Raw genomic sequence first — 20906 nt, forward strand, 5'->3', positions numbered from 1 at the left:
TTCTTAGACATTTGCTTTGCTTACAGCTGTGGTTTAACTCCTTCTACCACCATAGATAAATAAATCTAGGCCAGGGATCACCAACAAAGTGCACTCCAGATGTTGCTGGACTCTACTCCCCATCGGCGTGGCCAGAGGTCAGGAGGTAATGGGGAGAAACCACATTGCCTACACATGCCTACACCCCAATCTAATGTAAACCAAGGGAGTGTGTCTGTTTGCTGTGGATGGAAATGAATTTCAGGGGCTTCTGGTCTCCCAGACGCAGCCTGTTCAGCCCCACTCTCCCTCCTCCAGGCAGATTGCCAGTCTGGAGGAGGGAGAGTGGAGGGTTTTAGCATCAAAACAACTCTTTTGGAACCTTAAGTTTTGCCTGTGCTGCAGACATGGAGACAACTAGATTTGTTTTGTTGGTTTGCTTCTGCAAATTCCACCGGACTTCCAAAATTCCAGCCGGAGTTTTTTGTGAAATGTGCTGGAGGATGAGAACCATCCTTCAGTGGGGAGTTCTAGCATGAAGCTGAATGTTGGAAGACTTGGGACAGAGGAAAGAAAGGACTTCTTTCACACAGCATAGACCGTGGAACTCTTTGCCGCAAGAGGCAGTGATGGCCACCAACTTGGATCGCTTTAAGAGGATTGGGCAAATTCTCAGAGAAGGAGGCTCTCAATGTTTGCTAGCCACAGTGGCTGCGCTCTCTCCTTCGCTGTCAGAGGCAGCATGCCCCTAGCACACTCTCAACATTTGAACCCGCTGGTTCCAAAAAGTTGGCAACCCTTGTACTAGAATTTTGGCGTGGGGTGTGTGGTGCCCAGTGAATTTCTTTGGCAGTAGTTTTTAGAGTTGAGCCAAAGAAAGGTTTCCTTTTCGCCAGTTCACTGCAGTTGACGGCCTCTGGCTTAGATTGCTCTCTTTTCCTTTTGAAGCGAGAGGTCCCATGGTCTGTTGATGGGTGAGTTTTAAAAAGCTGAACCTCCATGTTCTAGGGCAGTCTACCACTGCTGGTGACTAGATCCTGGATTTCCTGTGGCTGGGGATGATCCAGTGGGGCTCTTCCTATGTCAGTTCTCAAGCGAGGAAATGGAACGTTGTACATGGTAGACCTTTCCTGCTGTCAGGTTGTAATAAATTTGGGGGGTTACTGTTCTTGCACTCATTGTGTGCATAAACATTTTGATGAACTCAATCAGAAAGAAAGAAAGAACTGGAAAGACAGCAGAGGGGGTGAGAGAGAGAGAGAGAGAGAGAGAGGCGGGGGGAGAGACGTTTGGCTTGTTTATTTTTCCAAAAGCATTTATTGATCAAAGGTCAAGATGCACCCTTCACTTTTTAAATAAATAATTTGGCTTCCCTGCCCCCCAGGAAGCAACACAAGACCTGCAAGGTCTTTGCAAAAGCAGCAAAGTAGGCGTGGCAAACCCAGTGTCCTCTGGGTCGTGTCACTCAATGGCAGTTGTGTGAAGGGTGCTTGGGGAGACGTGCCCCATGGAGACCCCACTGGGCAGCCTGTTCAGTAGTACGTCTCCTTCTCTACCCAACCCCCTGGGTACCGACGAATGAGGTACTTCCGGATCTCGTCATAGACGAAGATCAGCACGCTGAAGGGCAAGGCGCAGAGCCACCAGGTGACCCGCAGCGGGAACATCCTCAGGGCCGCATCCAGCCCGGGGCAGTAGGACAGGAAGACGGCCAAGGTGGTCTCTTCCACGAGGCCGAAGATGAGGACCCTGTTGCGCATGCCCTGCTGGAAGAGGGAGAGCTTGCGTGTCTTGCAGATGATGAGGTCGGCCCACTGCACCACCACGATGCTGATGAAGAAGGCGGTGTGGCAGGTGTACTCCACCACCTTGCGCTGCGTGTAGGTCCACTCCTGCCCGTAGCTGTCTTCCAGGTCGTTCTTGGTCTTGTCGTCCCAATCCAGGCGGAGGCCCAGCAAGGTGAGAGGGAGGAAGCCGTTCTCCGCCATGATCACAAAGTAGGAGTAGAAGCCGGCCAGGGCCTGCATCATCCCAATCTGCCCATATGCCATGCTGATGAGCCGCTGGTTCACCAGCTTGTCCTTCTTCGGGTTCCGCGGCTTCCTCTTCATGATGTCGCTCTCGGGGCCCTCGTAGGCCAGGGAGATGGCCGGGACCATGTCCGTGCCGAGGTCGATGCACAGGATGGTGATGGTCCCCAGAGGGAGAGGGATGTTGAAGAGGATGAACAGCAGGAAGGGGGAGATCTCGGGGATGTTGCTGGTCAGGGTGTAGGCGATCGACTTCTTCAGGTTGTCGAAGATCAGGCGGCCTTCCTCCACACCCGTCACGATGGAGGCGAAGTTGTCGTCAAGGAGGATCATGTCTGCGGCCTGCTTGGAGACGTCGGAGCCGGCGATGCCCATGGCGATGCCAATGTCGGCCTTCTTCAGGGCCGGCGAGTCGTTCACCCCGTCGCCCGTCACGGCCACGATGGCCCCCTGCCTCTGGCACCCTTCCACAATGATCAGCTTCTGCTGCGGGGAGGTCCGGGCGAAGACGATCTCGGCGTGGTTCCTGAGGATGTTGTCCAGGTCCGCAGAGGTCATGTCCTTGAGGTTCGTGCCATGGATGACGCAGGCTTTTGCATCCCTCGGGTTGACTTCACTGACGGGGATGTTGAGCCGTGCGGCTATGTCTTCCACGGTCTCGCTTGTCTCGGAGATGATGCCCACGCCCCTGGCGATGGCCTTGGCCGTGATCGGGTGGTCTCCGGTCACCATGATCACCTTGATGCCGGCACTCCGGCACTTGCCCACGGCATCTGGCACAGCGGCACGGGGTGGGTCAATCATGGAGATGAGCCCCACAAAGCAGAGCTGCTTGATGGGAAAGTTGACCTTCTCCGCGTCAAACTTGAAATTCCTGGGAAACTGGCGCTCGGGGAGGTAGGAGTGACAGAAGCCCAGCACTCTCTCGCCCAGCCCGCCCAGTTCATCATAGGCTTTCTGGAACTCCGCTTGCATCTTCTTGTCCATGTTCACCTCCTTCCCTTGGATCATAATGGTGGAGCAGCAGTCCAGGATCCTTTCGGGAGCTCCCTTCATTACCAGGATGTGGCCCTTGGGCTTGTCTTCAGCTTCGTGGATGGACAGCTGGTATTTGTTTGTGGAGTTGAAGGGGATCTCCACCACTTTGGGATTCTTCTCTCGCATCTTTGCCACGGGCCCAGCGGACAACTCTATGCATTTCAGGAGCGCGGACTCGGAAGCATCCCCAGTCGTCTCCCTCTTGGTGATGGGGACTGCCTCCTGACCCACTTTGAAGTCCGCTCTGTTGCACAGGCCCGCAATACGAGCCAGGGCTGCCCATGTTGGGGAGCGCTTGTTTAACATGGCCCCGGCCTGCTCCTCGGTGGTGTCCGCTTCGTGGATCTGGTTGTCCATCCACATGTGGGAGACGGTCATGCGGTTCTGAGTCAGGGTGCCTGTCTTGTCCGAGCAGATGGTGGAGGTGGAGCCCAGCGTCTCCACGGCCTCCAGGTTCTTCACGAGGCAGTTCTTGCGGGCCATGCGCTTGGCGGTCAGGGTGAGGCACACTGTGACTGTGGCCAGCAGCCCTTCGGGCACGTTGGCCACAATGATGCCGATCAGGAAGATGACGGCATGCAGCCAGGTGTAGCCGAGGGCAATGGAAAGAGCAAAGAAGGACACACCTAGGAAGACGGCCACGGCCGTGATGATGTGGATGAAATGGGCTATTTCCCTGGCGATGGGGGTGGGGCCTTCCTCCAGGCCGGAAGCCAGGGAAGCAATGCGGCCCATCACCGTGTGGTCCCCCGTCATGATGACGATGCCACGGGCCGTGCCTTCCACGCAGTTGGTGGAAAAGAAGCAGATGTTGCGAGTCTCCAGCGGGTTGTCGTTGGTGAAGTCCGGGGAGCGGCTCTGGGGCTCCGACTCGCCCGTCAGGGAGGAGTTGTCCACCTTGCAGCCGCTGGCGGAGATGATTCGCAAATCGGCGGGGATCCGGTCTCCACCTTTGATCTCCACCAGGTCCCCCCTCACCACATTCTCGACGGAGATCTGTATCTTTTCCCCATCGCGGATCACGAGGGCCTGCTGGGGCACCATGTGCTTGAAGGAGTCCATGATCTTGGAGCTCTTGGCCTCCTGGTAGTAGGAGAAGCAGCCCGTCACAATGACCACGGCCGTCAGCACGATTCCCAGGTAGAGGTTGTCCTTGAGGACATAGGGCTCCATCATGACCTGGATGCCGTAGGCCAAGAAGCAGAGAATGGACCCCAGCCACAGCAGCATGGAGAAGCCGCCAAACAGCTGCCGGCAGAACTTCACCCACTCCGGGGTGGTCGGGGGAGGCGTCAAGCTGTTTGGCCCCTCCCGAGCAAGGATCTCCGCGGCATGGGCGCTGGTCAGACCCTTGTTGAGGTCCACCCCATACTTTCTGCTGATTTCCTCCAGGGTCAACTTGTGGTCCTCAAGTTCCACTTCCTTTTTCAGGTCGTCCAGCGTATGTTTCTCATGACTCTTGCCCTTTGGCTTCCCCATGACACTCCTCTTCTCACCCGTCTCTCAAGCTCCCACTCTTGGTATCGTGCAGCACTGCTTTGGTGGGGTGGGGGTTAAAGGAAGGAAGGGGGAATGGGCAAGTTGGGGGGAGGAGGGGACCCGGAACCCCAGGAACACCCCCTTTCAGAAGCTCCACCCCTCCACTAGCACAGCCAAGAGGAAGGATTGGCCCAAAGGCCACCCGTTAAAGGAACAGCCCTACCCACCTTTCCAACAGAGGGAGAAAAGGAGAATCAAGGCCACACCCCCTAACCACCAACCAACAAAGCTTCTGTGTCCTAGCAGCCATGGCCCCGCCCCTTGTGACCAAGGACACACCCACTCCCCTGGCATTGTTGCATCATGCAAATCCCAGCTCTTAGCAACTGGGAACCAACCCCTGTCGATGGTGATGTCACACTGCCCTGGCAACAAGCGAAGGTCCTGTTGTTTAATAGCAACCCAGGATCTCCCCCATCTGTTGCTGCTATAAGGCGCAGCCCACAAAAATGGTGTCAATGCCCAGTGGCATCTCCAGGCATGGCTGGGATAAACCCCTTGTCTGAAACCCTGGAGAGCTGCTGCCAGCCAGTGTAGGCAGTACTGAGCTGAATGGACATTGATGATCTAACTTGGCAGAAGCCAGTTTCCTAAGTTCCTATTTAAACCAGCCCTTCACTCAAAACCACGAGGACTGAAATAATAGAATCATGGGGGATCATAGAATTGTAGAACCTCTGCTTAAAAACCTCCAAGGAAGGAGTGTCCATCAGCTCCTGAAGGAGGAGTCTGTTCCACAGTCAAAGGGCTCTTACTTCTTGCAACTTGAAGCCATTGGTTCCTACCCGTCCCCAAGAACAGGAGAAAACAAGCTTTATTTTTAGGGGCTCAGCAGCAGAACACCTGCTTGGCATGCGGAAGGTCCCTGGTGGAATCCCTGTGTCTCTAGGCACAGCTGGGGGGAAATCCAGAGAACTGCTGCTGGCCAGAGTATACAGTATTGAGCGAGGTGGATCCAGTGGTCTGACTTGGTAACATGCTTCTTGGGCTTCTATTCTTGACCACCTTTACTGAACCCATAAGCAACCAGTTATGCTTCAGAAATCAACGTCTCGGCGTGGGAGACTCTCCCACGTCGTCCCTTTGATTGTCTTTCCCTTAAAAAAAACCCCACAAAGCCCCCTTATTTTGTTTCTTCCCTCTTCGAAGCGAACAGCCCCCAAAGAATGAAGCATTCATTCCCTGACAGCGCCAGGACCCCTAAATAATCTCCCTGTCACCCTGGCCACGCATCCCTTCCCGGCGCAATTAAAATTCTGCCTTCGCGTTGTGATATGTGATGCACCAACCCTTCTCTCTCCCACCTCTCCTTCCCTCTGCTGCCAGGCTATTTGGGGATGCAGCGAACGTTGGGGCCGGTGAATGAGAGTGTCAGGCGGGTCAAGAGCCGAGACGGACACCCCGTCCTGCAGAGCCAAGCGCTTATTGTTTGGTCGCCGCTGGGCTTTCTCTTGCCGTGTGAAAAAATGTGCCGTAGTGCCATAGCAACCACAGAAGAAGAAAAGCCACAGAGGGGGACGCGCCTCTCCTGTCCAAAATAAGACCTCTTCCAGCTTTTGTCTTTAAAAAAAACACCACTTTCCTCCTTTTTAATGTTTCAAACTTCTGTCTCCCCAGGAAATGATGCCAGAAAATTATATTGGGAAGGGTGTTTTGAAAAAGGATTTGGTGGCAAATAGGACCTGCATGTTGCTGTTTAAGGGTTCACAGCTCCAAAGATCTGGTCTGTTTTTGGCTCTCAAATAGTAATCAGTTTTCAACACACACGCACCCTTTTGATAGATGGTTGCTTCTGGTATAAATAAGTGAAAACAATAAAAAAAAATTTTTTGGGGGGTGGCATTATTATCCATTGTTCTCATTCCATTTACCTCTCCTCCTAGGAGCTCAGAGTGTCATACATGGTTTTCCCCTTTGCCATTTCGTCCTCACAACAGCCCTGAAAGGTAGTTCGGGCTGTGTCTGGCTCATAGTCACCCAGGGAACTTCAAAGCTTGAGTCAGGATTAGACCAGGCTGGCAGTGAGGTTATAAGTCCCTTAGCCTGTTCCAACAGCTCCCTCACAAGCTCAGAAGAGAGGTGGCCCTGCTCAGACACAGGTTCCAGATGCTGCCCTCCAGATCTCTCTGCCTGGCCCTCTGGGTTCTCCTCAGGCCACATTCTGCACCCTCAATGGAGTGCTTTTTCCTGGATGGAAATGTGTCATTGAACGGCAGCACATGCCTCATGCTTGGCTGGATGGAAGCTCTGTGTGTGTGTGTGTGTGTGTGTGTGTGTGTGAACTGCCATCTTTTGCATGCAAAGGTAGAAATTGGGCCCTGCCCACAATGGTCATTCAGAGTACTTGGAGCTTGCAAAGCTGACAGATGCAATAAGAGATAAACCTTAAAAATTGGCGAAAGAAGAATGGGAATGTTTAAATAATTATTTAGGGGACAAGGGCTCAGCAAGAAAGACCTGGTTATGCTTAGAATGATGCCGCATAGGGAAATGTTCCCTGATACCAAGATGAGGGATTCCTTTGGAATGCAGATAGAGAGAATTGATAAGAATAATGATATGTTGTGAGCTTGATGGAAGTGTACAATAGATGAGCCTTCCTGCTTTGGCTCATCTTCCTTTTTCTTTTTCTTTTTTTTTTCTTCTTTCTATTTTTCTTTTTTCTTTTCTTTTTTCTTTTCCATAGTTGCTTATGTTCTGTGTCATGTACTTTGATATTTTTTTGTAGTTTTTGTAGTTTTTTTTTCCATTACTATTAAGGAATTTTCCTTTGTAATTTTGGTTGTCTATATTTATATGTACCTGTTTAAAGCAAAATAAAAGTTAAAAAAACAAACAACAATGGTCATTCATTTTTTTAATGATATTTTATTAAGTTTTAACAATAAGAAAGATTATAAAGCAAACAATAACAAAACACAAAAGAGAATACATAAACACAAAAACACAAAAATACAAAAATTCTCACAATTAACATAAAAACAAAAGAAAAAAACAAAAAACAAAGAAAAAACAAAAATCCCTCTTTTTTCCCTCTCCTCTTTGATTAACTTATTTTCCTGACTTCCTCCCGTCTCCCTTTTTTGTATTCCACTTAAGAATTAGTTCAGCAAGTTCATTAACTTCGAACTTTCTTCTAACATCATTCCATTCTTACCTAATTTACCCTTATTACCAGAACCCCTTCATTTCATTTCAGTGTCATCAACAGTGTCAAAAATTTTACAATGTTTCTGTAAATAGATTTTAAATTTCCTCCAATCTTCTTCCACAAACTCTTCTCCCTGGTCCCGGATTCTGCCAGTCATTTCCGCCATTTCCATGTAGTCCATTACTTGCATCTGCCATTCTTCCAAGGTGGGTAGATCTTGTGTCTTCCAATGCTTTGCACAACAATGGTCATTCAGCCTCCAGAAGGTTGCCGCTGGTACAATGGGGCCCATGTGCTCACAGAATGTTCCCTACCCCTGTCGCACAGCTCTCTTGTTCAGTTGGTGAACCTTTCAAGGGGTGGGTGGGTGTGGAGAAACAAGATTCTATAAGCATAGAGATGAAAGGCATAACCCACCCAGAAAAACAAACTTATGTTTATCTGTTTTCCCCAAAGGAGAGGGAAAATCGGTTGGCAATTAATAGGGTCAGGAACTCGCTTGAGGAATGCTATTTTTAGTGGCTAACCCTCATTTTTCAAGCGTCCCACAAACTCCCCCTCACTTCCCTTGTTTGGAGAGTTGGAAATCACCTTCAAATGTTTGCTTAAGCACCATAGTCTCCTTCTGTCTATTCTAGACAATCCAGGAGCTGTCCGTGGTGTTGAATGAAGGCTTTTCACGCAGCTCCCTTGACTTGGAATCTTAGAATCAGAGATTTTGAAGGGACCTCTAGAATAATGTAGCTTTATCTCCTGCAATGCAGGAATCTCAACTAAAGCATCTATGACAGATGGCCATCCAACCTCTGCTTAAAAACCACTAAGGAAGGAGAGTCCGCCAGCTCCCGAGGGAGTCTGTTTCACTGTAGAACAGCTCTTACTGTCAGAAGGTTCTTCCTAACGTTTAGTCGGAATCTCCTTCCTTGTAACTTGAAGCCTTCGGTTTAGGTCCTGCCTTCTGGAGCAGGAGAAAACAAGCTTGCTCCATCTTCCATGTGACAGCGCTTTAGATATTGGAAGATAACTTAACATACCTCTCTGCTCACTCTCCTCTTTTGCAGGCTCAATGTGCCCAGCTCCCTCAAGACTTAGTTTCCAGACCCTTTATCATCTTGGTTCCCCTCCTCTGCATGTGTCCCAGCTTGTAAATTTGGGGCAGTGTTAGAAACTGCTGAAGCCCAGATGAAAATGGAATTGCAGGTTGCTTCTGGATCAGGCCATAGGGGGCACACCTACTGCAGCAACAGGTCCTCACAGTGGCCAAGTAGACGTCCCAATGGGAAGCCCCAAAGTAGAACCTGAATGACAGCAACTCTCCCCAGTTCGCTAGCTTCTGGCATTCAGAGGCATCCCATTGCAGTTTTATGGAGTTGTAAGATGTGGGTGGTGCTGTGGAGCCTAGGACTTGCCAATCAGAAGGTCGGTGGTTCGAATCCCTGCGACGGGGTGAGCTCCCGTTGCTCAGTCCCTGCTCCTGCCCACCTAGCCGTTCGAAAGCACGTCAAAGTGTGACTTCCGGGTTAGCGCCATCGGCGAATGGCAGAGTTCCTCCGACCGGAGGAACGGGCTCTGTGGAAACTGGGTCTTCCCACCGCGGCGAAGGTGGGGACCCGCTAGAAATCCCAGGTGGAGAAGCCTGGGAACGTGGGGTTCGGCAGAGCACCAAGAGCGCCTCCCCCACTCGCGGGGAAACCCCTCTTTGGGGCTCCGGAGCGGAGTGGGGTGAGCAGCGCGGTGCTGCAAACCGATTGCTACTTTCACGGAGGGAAGCCACACAGCCATCGCCGGAGAGTGCTGACATTTTCCTGATGACAATTGGACTCTAAAACAAGTATCCGTGAATAAAAATGGAAGATTTGATTAAGAAACTTATGAAATTTTGAATTAGGCAACGAAGCGGGAAGGTCTAAACAGGAAGTCCACCTCCCGCTTTTTGTAAATAGACTGAAGTAAAGATTTTGCAAGCTAAATAGCCTGGAAAATTGATCCAAAGATTGAAATTTCCTGCATTTATAACCAACAAAACCCCCTTGACAGCAGGAGAAAAGGGGGGAAAAACTTTGACCGTCTAATCCTGCAGAGAGAGAGAGTAAAGGAATATAAGTTTCCATCGTCCCAAACCTGGGGACGGGGCGTCAGGACAGAAATTGCTGGAGATGTCCATTGATTGAAAACGGAACACTTTTGACAGATAGTTAAAAAAGAGAAACAAATTAACTTCAACGCTGCTTTCTGCATTTTTGTATTTTAAGGAAACAAAGTATTTGAAAATCGAAAGTAAATTTCCCTTTGTTGGATACTTTTTAAAGATGGACGTTAGAAACTGTGTCCCCTAGAGGGAGCTTGTCAGTTTGTTGCTGCAGTTTACAGGGAAACTTTATAGCTGTGAGAATTTGACCATGGGACCAGCTATATGACCTTGAACAGAAATGTGCAGGGAGGAAGTTCTAACATCTGCCCTTGGCAAAACAATTGCTATGCTGCAGCAGTTGCATGAGAAAATGAACTTGATGAATGAAAAGTTGGACTTCATGACTGCTGTAGCTAGTAAATATGAACTAACAGGAAACAAAGACAAAGAAATTCTACAACAATTAACTCAGGAAACTGACTTGATAAGGCAAGTCCAAGGGCAGATGAAGATGGAAGAGGTCACGATTGCACCTCAAAAGATACAAAGGGAGAGATCCAAAGTCCTGCATGACCAAAAGCCGCAACATTGGAAGATTGAATTTGGAGTGTGTCTGGAAGTGTCTGGAGTTAAGGAAGCTCTTAGCTCTGGTGGGACTGTGAAACAAGTTGACAACTATTTTTGGAATAACTACTTTTTGGATTACAAAATTAAAATAGGGGAGGGGGATTGTGGGGAATGGGCTAATTTGATGAAAGAAAATAAAGATTATTACCGCTTGGAATTCCCCGGAGACCCTCTCCTCAAGGAGCGAGGGAAGAAACTACGAAAGAAACCAACAAGGGACAGGGAAGGGTGCAAGTATAAACAGGAACAAGAAAACCTGCAGAGGGGGCATGGAAGAGACCCGAGAGCCTCGGACATTAGAACACCAGATTGATGGACAGGATGTAATGGTTAGAAAGGACTGACATAACCCGAAACCAGGAAGAAGGGACGTTGGATTAAATTAGAAGAGATATGGAATTAGTGCGATACTAATGAAATATCAGAATATGTTGGAAAGGAATTAATTGGCTTTAGTAGAAAGGTTTGAAGGAGGTATGCATAAATATGGTTTAAATTTTGAAATTTTAATGGTTTTTAAGGTAAGGTTAATGAAATCAACGATAAATTGAATAACAGAATATAGTAAAAGTTGGAAAGGATATGTTGAGTTAACGGGGGGGGGGGAGAGACAGATTGTTAAGACAAATTATTTAAATAAAAATTGTGAAGTATGGGAAGAATTTGCTGAAATAATGAATTAAGATAGAATACAAAAAGGGAGGTGTGAGGAGGTCCAAGAAATAAGTAAATGAAAGGATGTAATTTGGATTTGTATTTTTCTTTGTTATCTATTTTTTTATTCTTTTTCTGTTTTTTCTGTTTTGTTGTTGTATTTTCTTGTATTTTTTGAAATTTTGAATAAATATCTTTTTTTAAAAAAAGAAAAGAAAGCACGTCAAAGTGCAAGTAGATAAATAGGTACCACTCCTGCGGGAAGGTAAACAGCGTTTCCGTGTGCTGCTCTGGTTCGCCAGAAGCGGCTTAGTCCTGCTGGCCACATGACCTGGAAACTGTATGCCGGCTCCCTCGGCCAATAAAGCGAGATGAGCGCCGCAACCCCCGAGTCAGCCACGACTGGACCTAATGGTCAGGAGTCCCTTTACCTTCAAGTTGTCATGACTAGTGATGTGAGGTGAGAATATTTTCAAGAATTTAACATCACTAATCACGACCCCATTGAATTGAGCCTTGGCAGTCATAGCAAGCCAGCACAGGGTTTGGATCTATACTTAGAGTAGGCCTCTTGAAATTAGCATACATTACAGTCATAGGCACCTTAATTTCATTGAGTCTTCTCTTGAGTAGAATGTAGCTGCCAACAAGCACAGAAATTTAGATGATGGTGCGGTTGAATTAGGAAACATTTTCTTAACCAGATTCCATTATTTCTTAGAAATACCACAGACTCCTTGTCATTCAAACAATGTACGGGAGCGGTAAGGATTTCTTTAAAGAACAACAGAGGATTTTTATCATCTGCTTAGAGGCATTCAAAAGCCAAAATCAGCAGAATAATAAGCCAAGCAGATGCGAAGGCGTTATCTTGCTAAGGACTGTTAGAAAAATCTTTCTTGGAAATGTGAGCTTGAAAGAACAATAGTCTTCTGTTGCTGATCTAACTAACGTGTGTTTGAGAACCCATTTAATGCTTTTTCATTAAAGATCTCCCGGCTCACCTTTGAACGAGTCTTTGGCAAAAAGAAAAAGAAAAAGGATAAATGTTTCCTGCCTGGAGATCCATGACTGGCGCATTCTATAAAACAAAGCGAATAATAACTCTGTCCTTGAAATCAACTTCTTCTTTCAGAGATAAGGTGGTGATTAATTGAAATTTTGTTCCCGTCAGAGATTGCTGTGTGTGTGTGTGTAAATAAAGAAATGGTTGAGGCTCCCAGCCTTCTGTGGCATCCTGCCGTAAATATTTCTCCTTCGGTGATGGAAAAAGAATCAGTTCCTGGCTGTTTGAAGGTGAAGATACTAAGAGATAACCTGATCGCCCTTTAAGGCAGGCCTGTGGAACCACCAAGGGCCACATTGACTTGTGCAGAACCTTCCAGGGGCCATAGGAGGAGCGCTCTGTTTGTGGGCTTCCCAGTAGGATCAGATTGGCTTCTGTAGAAAGCTGGATGGTGGATTAGCTCGGGGATGGGGAACCGGTGGCCCTGGTGGACTACAACTCCCATCATCCCTGACATTCGGCAACGCTGGCTCATGGGAAGTGTAGTCCAAGCATATCAGGAGGGCCACATGATCCCTGTTCCTGGACTAGATAGAGCTTGGGTCTGATTCAGCAGGGTTCTTGCTTCGTCCTTATTTGTTATAGTCCTATATAGCCATGTTTGCCAAGATTCTCCTCGTTTTAGTTGAAGGCACTCTGCCTTAAGTTCATCCATCAAGTAATGCAAACGATGTTAAAAGGGCAAATTGGCTTGGTGGAAGAAAAGCATCTTAATAAAAGTGACTGATTCTCCCCACCTGCCCCCAACCCCCGGCCCGCTGTTGAGAAGATGTATGAACCCATCTTGCTGAACTCATCAAATCCTCCCCCTCGGGTGGGAGGCGGTTGACCCTCTCTCGGAACAATTCAAAACAAGAGGCTTGGTGATGGGCGAGACTTCACTTGGTAAAAGGCCAACGTCATATATCACAAGGGGGGTGGGCCTGAGCAACGGAGCCAGCAAGATTGTAGTTCCGTGAAGGTTTTACACAGCCTTGGCACAAGCAAGTTTTGAACCCAGGACCTTGGCTTCATAGCAAGGAATACTACATGCATTTAGAGCAGGGGTTGCCAGGTCCTGGTGGGAATGGATCAGGCCGAAGGCCTGTTTAGACCAGTGCCGTGTTCACCAACCAGAAGCCCCATTGGGAAACCCGTAAGCAGACTCTGAGCACAGCAGCACTCTTGCTACCTGAGATTCCCAGCAACTATTCAGACTCAGGAGCTAGGCAGCTTTTATAGAACCAGGCGGAACCCTACCGGGCCTTTTATTGTCACTTGATCTCCGCTGAGTTGGAATCCGTTACAGAATTAGAGATAAGAGTTTATGAGTAGAGATAAGTTCATGTTAGTCCATAGTCAGATTTGACGTGAAGGTCTTAGTTTCAATCACTGAGCAGAAGTCAGAAGTCAATTATGGGTCAGAAACCAGGACAGGGCCCTGTTTCAAAGTATTCACCTTCATCAGCTAATTGTTAAGGGGAAGGTTGAAGAATTTGTATAAATAGATCCTGTTATTTTCTACGTTTCTCAGAGATAACAACTAAGTGTGGGTAGATCAGTGTGTATCTCAAACTCTTATCTCTAATTCTGTATCAAATGATTGTGTCATACATATCCTTATGAGTTTGAGTTTGTAATCTCTGTTTGAGTTTGTAATCTCTATTTGAGTTTGTAATCCTTGTCAGAATACATACTTTTGAATGGATTAGTTTTTGTTACAGTTGACTATTGATTTGCGAGTAGGAACCCCTCCCACTACTGAAACTTATATTGGCCAGAGTCCTTGGTGTGCTTTTTTCTCGGTATATTTAATAACAAGAACTCCAACTTATTCCTGGTGGGGGTGTAACAGAGTGCTAGTCTTTCGCTCCTTCTCCCCCACAAGCCTCCAATTTGGTTCAGGCCAACAACCAGTCTAGCTCAGTATCCTGTTCTCCCAGGGACCAGCCACATCCCCCACTGGGCAGCCCGCAAGCTGAGAATCCTCCGGAAAAACAATCTCTCAAAAGACCTGTTGATGGCATTTTACCATTGTACTGTTGAGAGTGTATTAACTTACGGTCTCTGTGTGTGGTTTGGGAGCTGCATGGTCAGGGGAAAAACAATGCTGTCCAGGGTTGTAAAGACTGCGGAGAGAATAATTGGGTGCACTCTTCCCACCTTGGATCAAAGCCACGCTTCCAGGTGCCATAAGAAAGCTGCAGAGATAGCGCAGGATAGTGCACACCCCGGAAACGATCTCTTTCAGCTTCTGCCTTCTGGAAGAAGGTACAGGGTTATTAAGACTAGGACTAGCTGCCTGAGAAACAGTTTCTACCCAAATGCGATTTTGGTTTTAAACGCATTGTAAGGAGTTTGTATGGGAGTATATTGTATTTTAAAATGGGGTATCAGAGTTTTTAGGGGGCTAACCAGGTTGGGATAGCTGGGATAGCATGCTTGTTGGGTTTTGGATGTCTTATGTGGATTTTTCAATTTCGTTGTTCTGTATGGGACAATGACAATAAAGATTATCGTATCGTAGAAAGCACAGCAGAAACTTTCACAACTTGTGATTCCCAGCAACCGCTATTTAGAGGCACACCGTCTCCAGCCATGGGGGAAGAAATGAGCCCTCGGGGCTAGTAGCCATTGAGATACCTCCATGAAATTTGTCTAATCCTCTTTTAAAGCTACCCAGGTTTGGCCAAGCACAGATTCGGCTGGGCAGAGAGATCTGTTGTTTGCTAAAGGCCACAGCAGAGGCAAGGCTATATATACGACTCTCTGGGTGTTTTAGCCATTGTTGCTTATTGCTTTTGATGGCTCCATGTATATTGTGAACCACCTTGAGTTTTACGTGATAAATAAAAGGTAAGTCTTTAAAATAATAAACGGAATTGGAGACAGCTCACCCTCCGCTAACCAAAAGCTGCCTGCCCAGAAGCTTTTCCGACTCGCCCCCCCCTTCCCCAATGCAAATAACATTTGGAAATAAGGGTTGCACACTCTTAAATCTTTGGTTTTGTGGTCTGCCGTATGGCTGGAATGGGGCTACAAATGGCTGAGGGCGGGGGAACCATGGTCTTCTGAATGGTGACAGGACTTGGGAGCGGGTCTGATGAATGGGAAGCTCTGTTTTTGACCTCCACATAAGAGTCTTTATTAGCAGCCTGAAATGGAGGCGGGGGAAAGCTGATGTTTGGGTCTCTTACTATTAGAAACACACGCACACCCCTGTGTCCCAGATATAAATAATAAGCAAAACTCTCTGAATTTTAGTTAGGAGCTTAGCTGCTTGGACACATTAAGTACTATTGTTTTAAGGACATGTTTATAGTTATTATAGCATCATAGGGTAGCAATGCAATCTACTATATGTTTTGGGAAATGCTTTCTCCATTTGCTCTCTGTGCGTTTGGATGCCTCTTGAGATGGTGCTGCCATCTTTGTTGATATTTGGACGCCGGGTGCCATTTTGAAGCAAGATAATGGACCACAACTCTTGACTTTGCTGTGACTTCACCCAGTTTTTTGTGTGTGACAGGTCCAAATTACACAATCCCTTTATAAATCAAAATATATTTATGGTTTCTAAAAATTCCCAGGCAGTGCTGGGCATTCCCTGCTAGATGATGATGATAATAATAATAATAATAATAATAATAATAATAATAATAATAATAATAAAAAATAATAATAATAATAATAATGGTATCCCTGACTGTTAGGTGCAGTCGCAGACGACTCTGGGGTTGTGTGCTCATCTCGCTCTATAGGCCGAAGGAGCTGGCGTTTGTCCGCAGACAGCTTCAGGGTCATGTGGCCAGCAGGACTAAGCCACTTCTGGAAACCAGAGCTGTGCACGGAAATGCCGTTTACCTTCCCGCCAGAGCAGTACCTATTTATCTACTTGCACTTTGACGTGCTTTTGAACTGCTAGGTTGGCAGGAGCAGGGACCGAGCAACGGGAGCTCACCCCGTCACGGGGATTTGAACCACCAACCTTCTGATCAGCAAGCCCTAGGCTCTGCGGTTTAGACTGCAGTGCCACCCACATCCCAATAATAATAATAATAATTGTAAAATATTATTATTATTCCAAATTTATATCACTCCCTTCCTTTCAAAGAAGTTATATGATAGCTATCCAAACAAAGTGCTGTTCTGTGCCCACTTTCAGACTAGGATTGGAGGAGGCGTTCTGATCCAGTTTGCATTTAAAGTTGAACCTGCCTAATCCACCCTCTCCCTAACAATACATGAACTGAAGCGTAGAGCCATCTTTCAAAAACTTGCAGTTCTCCAACCAAGTTATGGGTGCAAGAGTAAATATATTAGGGGGTGGGAGTGTGTGTATAAAAGCAATTATTAGCGGAGGCTGCAAACAAATTATATTAGGGGGGAAAGTTTATATTCGGCAAAATGCCTCTCAGGAATGTGTCTGTTAGGGAAAATTTGCACTAAAATGCTGCTGGATTTTCATGGAGTCCCTCCCCCACAATGCAAACTGATCTGGAAATGTGGCAAATTGAATTTAAGATCAGGGTGTGGGGGGTGGGGGAATCCCCTGCAACAAATGTTGTGTGTGGTGGACAAGGAATAGTTTTTTTCCGGAGGGAATGGAGCCATCGTAGAGGCTCCGAGGTGACCAAGGAAAGCATTGCCTGCCTCTTTGGCCACGCCTGTCCTATTGGTTCTGCTAACAGCTGCTTTTTTTTAAGCAGAGAACCCCCCAGGAAAGGAGAGAGAGGAGCTAAAGGACAGACTCTTCCGTCCTGATGCAAATGCATCAAGATGGTTTTCGAAGAACGCTGGGATTTTGCCAGTTGTTGCAACCTAAACTGAGCCAAAAATAACTGCTCCTTGCTGGAGAGAGGGCGAGAAAGAGGAAAACAGCTCTACCCCAACACCTGGCCTTGTGGGCAGCTGCCGGCAACAGTGAGACTGGGGAGGTTGTCCGGTGCCTGCCAAGCCTTTGGAGTTTGGGATTGTAGGTACTGCTGGAGTCTATCCCACCTGCTTTGACCTCATTTCTTTTTCTTTTTTAAAAATAATATTTATTAAGAGTTTAAAGATTACAAAAAGAATTAAACATGACAATATAATAAAAAACAAAAACACTACATGAAACATTGAATTAACAAAACAAAACAAAAACGCTTCCAATATTTTCAATCTTAACTTTCATTCACTTGTTTCATTGACTTCCTCACGCCTTCCTTTTTGTATTCCACTTCAATTAACTGTTTCAGCAATTCCTTTCCATCTTCATCTGTTTTCTGTCCTATAATTAATCTTAACATATTCTAACCTTATTTTTTCCCTTTAATACATTAACAGTCTATCTATACCTAGTTCCTTATAACATTTCTGCCAAAGCCATATAACTTCATTCCACCATTTTTCTATAGCTCATTAATTTTACAATATTTCTGTAAATAATCTTTAAATTTTTTCCAATCTTCTTCCACCAACTCTTCTCCTTGGTCTCGGATTCTGCCAGTCATTTCCGCCACTTCCATATAGTCCATCAACTTCATCTGCCATTCTTCCCGGGTGGGTAAATCTTGTGTCTTCCAATACTTCGCGATGAGTATTCTTGCTGCTGTTGTTGCATACATAAAGAAAGTTCTTTGACCTCATTTCAACCATGGCTACCAGTCCCGGCTCCTCAACAGCTTTGCTTCCCCACAGGGCCATCTAATAATCAGTTCTGGCTCTTTAGCTTTGTGGCATGCCAGCCTTGGTTGGCCCCTTTAACCTGGAAGAGGGAGAACGCGGAAACCGAGAGTCCCCTCCTGCTGCATCCGATCGCCTTGGGTGCACTCTTGGCAACAGGGAGCATGGCGTCGCCTCTGCTGTGCTTGGCGAACATCATAGAATCATTGAATCGTAGAGTTGGAAGAGAACCCAGGGGTCATCTAGACCAACCCCCCGCAATGCAGGAATCTCAGCTAAAGCATCCGTGACTGAGGGCCATCCAACCTCTGCTTAAAAGCCTCCAAGGAAGAAGTAGCAACTTTGCCATCTTCGGGGAGGGGGGGTGTATTCAGGCCCTGGTACCAGACTTGCCCCTCCACCCTTCTTTGTCTGGACCTTGGTGACTACATAATCGCATGAGCACTGTTCCAGAGTATTTTTCATTCTCAGGTATATTATATCAATTCGAAAGAAGATTGGTTAATGAAGAAATTGCACATCTTTCAACAGGGGTACCTCAGGTTACATACGCTTCAGGTTGCATACGCTTCAGGTTACAGACTCCGCTAACCCAGAAATAGTACCTTGGGTTAAGAACTTTGCTTCAGGATGAGAACAGAAATTGTCCTCTGGCGGCGTGGCGGCAGCAGGAGGCCCTATTAGCTAAAGTGGTGCTTCAGGTTAAGAACACACCTCCGGAACGAATTACCGTATTTCTGGGTTAGCGGAGTCTGTAACCTGAAGTGTATGTAACCTGAAGTGTATGTAACCCAAGGTACCACTGTAGTTGTTACCCGGAAACACTGTTCAGCAGAGTTCAGAGTTGGACATCAGAATTGGACATTTGCCGATTATACAAAGCTTTGAAGCTTGATCTCCACCGGGCAAAGTCTGGCACCATGACTTATTCAAGGACTTTCAGAGACTTCAGTTTGATAGTTTTGATGTTTTGCATTATTCCATAAAGTTTTCTATTCTGTAATTGTTTCTGGCCATCATGTTGCTTTCGATATTCCTAAGCTAAAACTTTGCCTCCTTGCTCATGGGGACGCCATAGTGGTCTGCCCCAAATCTTGTTAGAAGTGCAGGACAAATTTTTACACTCTAGTTCCCCCCACCAGCCACTTAGAAGGGGAGAAGGCTGTCCCTTTTATAGTTCACACTTTTTTATTACATTTTTTATTAAAAGATTTTCTTGTGTTACCAGTAAACGGGGGAAAGCACACAGCGTCTCCATTTTCAATTCATAGAGTCTTTTTCACAGTTTGTTTACATGTAGGGAGATGTAAACGTTTACATGTAGGGAGATGTAAACACGCTTTTGTCATACGACCAAGCCCTGGACCCCCCTAACCTCTCTCAATGTCAATAAAAATAAATAGTTCATGCTTTGTTGGTGGAGATACTTAAGGAACAGAATGAGGGACCGATGCCGGTTCCTGAACATTGAGACTGCTGAGACCTGGGTGGTGCTGCCATCTAGAAACTTTAGGGTGAATTGCAGCTGTTTCTTTTTAATCACACAGCCTGCTAGCTTCTGGGTTACACTGCTGCTGTGTGTGTCATGCTTGGGGCTGCCTCTGGAGACTTCCTGTACAAAAAACTGCAGCTGCTGGCTTAATGGGTTTGCCCCTGTGGATCTCATTCTCCCAGTTCTTAAACACCTCTTCTGACTTTACACAGCCCATAGTTGAAATAATGGAATTAGATGGGTTTAAGATGGGACTAGGATAAGGCTCCCGAAGGCTTCTAGCCACCCACGATGGCTGTGGGCTACTTTCTGTTAGAATTCCTGATCTATGATTGCAGTCATGGGGTTGTTGTCTATCACATGATGGTGTATGTTTTGACTCCACAGAGTGGGAAGTGATGGAGACAGAATGTTTGTGTTACTGTGTTCCATGAAGTGGGACTATTGTCCTTTGTTTTTCTTTCTTTTTGCTGTCTGATGCTAGAGAGAGAGGGAGCCACTTTGCAGTGCTCCGTGTGTGTTTATATGTAAATCGAGTAGATTAGCCAAAATGCTGAGTTGCTGAGGTCTGTTATGCAACTGCGCAAAGACTCTGCGGATCCCTAAATGTGCCGGTGTCGGTTGGCATCAGTTGCTGTGATGTTTGGGCTGAAGAAAGCTTTTGAAGCTCCCGAACGATCGACCAGGAGGGAGGGAACATGCCAGTCGGGCATGTGTCTCTGCCAGAGTCCTACTCAAGTGTAGGCTGAACTCCTGACACTTTCTGTGTCATATAAGGATGCCTCTGCATACCAGTCGCTGGGGGTCATGAAGGGAAGAGGACTGTGACTTCCTGGAGGCATCCATCTGAGTGCTGGACTTAATAGGCCCTTTGGGGTGTTAATGATGGTGGGTTCGTTTCTTTCAATGGGTCTGAGTAGAATGTAGCTGGAGACATCCTGTATTTATATCCCACTTTCCTCCAAGGAACTCAAGGTGGCATCTGCAGCCCTCCTCTCCATTTCATCCTCCCAACGACCCTACGAGGTAGGCTAGGCTGAGAGAGTCGCTCCCAAGTTTGCCCAGTGAGCTTTGTGGCCAGGTGGGAGATTTGAACCCTGGTCTCCCATGTCCTAAAAGGTAAAGGTAAAGGGACCCCTGACCATTAGGTTCAGTCGTGGCCGACTCTGGGGTTGCAGCGCTCATCTCGCTTTACTGGCCGAGGGAGCCGGCGTACAGCTTCTGGGTCATGTGGCCAGCATGACCAAGCCGCTTCTGGCGAACCAGAGCAGCGCACGGAAACGCCGTTTACCTTCCCGGTGGAGTGGTACCTATATATCTACTTGCACTTTGACGTGCTTTCAAACTGCTAGGTTGGCAGGAGCAGGGACCGAGCAACGGGAGCTCACCCCGTTGCGGGGATTCGAACCACCGACCTTCTGATCGGCAAGTCCTAGGCTCTGTGGTTTATCCCACAGCGCCACCCACATCCTAGTCTGACCCTAAATGCCACACACGCACACCCATTGTCCTATTTGTCATTATTTAAGCCTTTTCCACCCTTGAATAGTACATAA

At 47.1% G+C, this 20906-nt stretch overlaps 1 protein-coding gene and 1 pseudogene across 2 annotated transcripts in view; one reads left to right on the forward strand and one right to left on the reverse strand.

Annotated features, from left to right (window-relative positions):
• Positions 1 to 20906, forward strand: part of LOC309331766 (LHFPL tetraspan subfamily member 7 protein-like) — an 86389-nt gene that overhangs the window by 59609 nt on the left and 5874 nt on the right. The window lies entirely within an intron of this gene.
• Positions 1274 to 4770, reverse strand: LOC309331671 (sodium/potassium-transporting ATPase subunit alpha-2 pseudogene; annotated as a pseudogene). Its single transcript has one exon. The product of its transcript is annotated as a sodium/potassium-transporting ATPase subunit alpha-2 pseudogene (transcript).

This window comes from Podarcis erhardii, assembly GCF_964252035.2.
Source record: "Podarcis erhardii genome assembly, chromosome: 16".
NCBI classification, from domain to species: domain Eukaryota; kingdom Metazoa; phylum Chordata; class Lepidosauria; order Squamata; family Lacertidae; genus Podarcis; species Podarcis erhardii.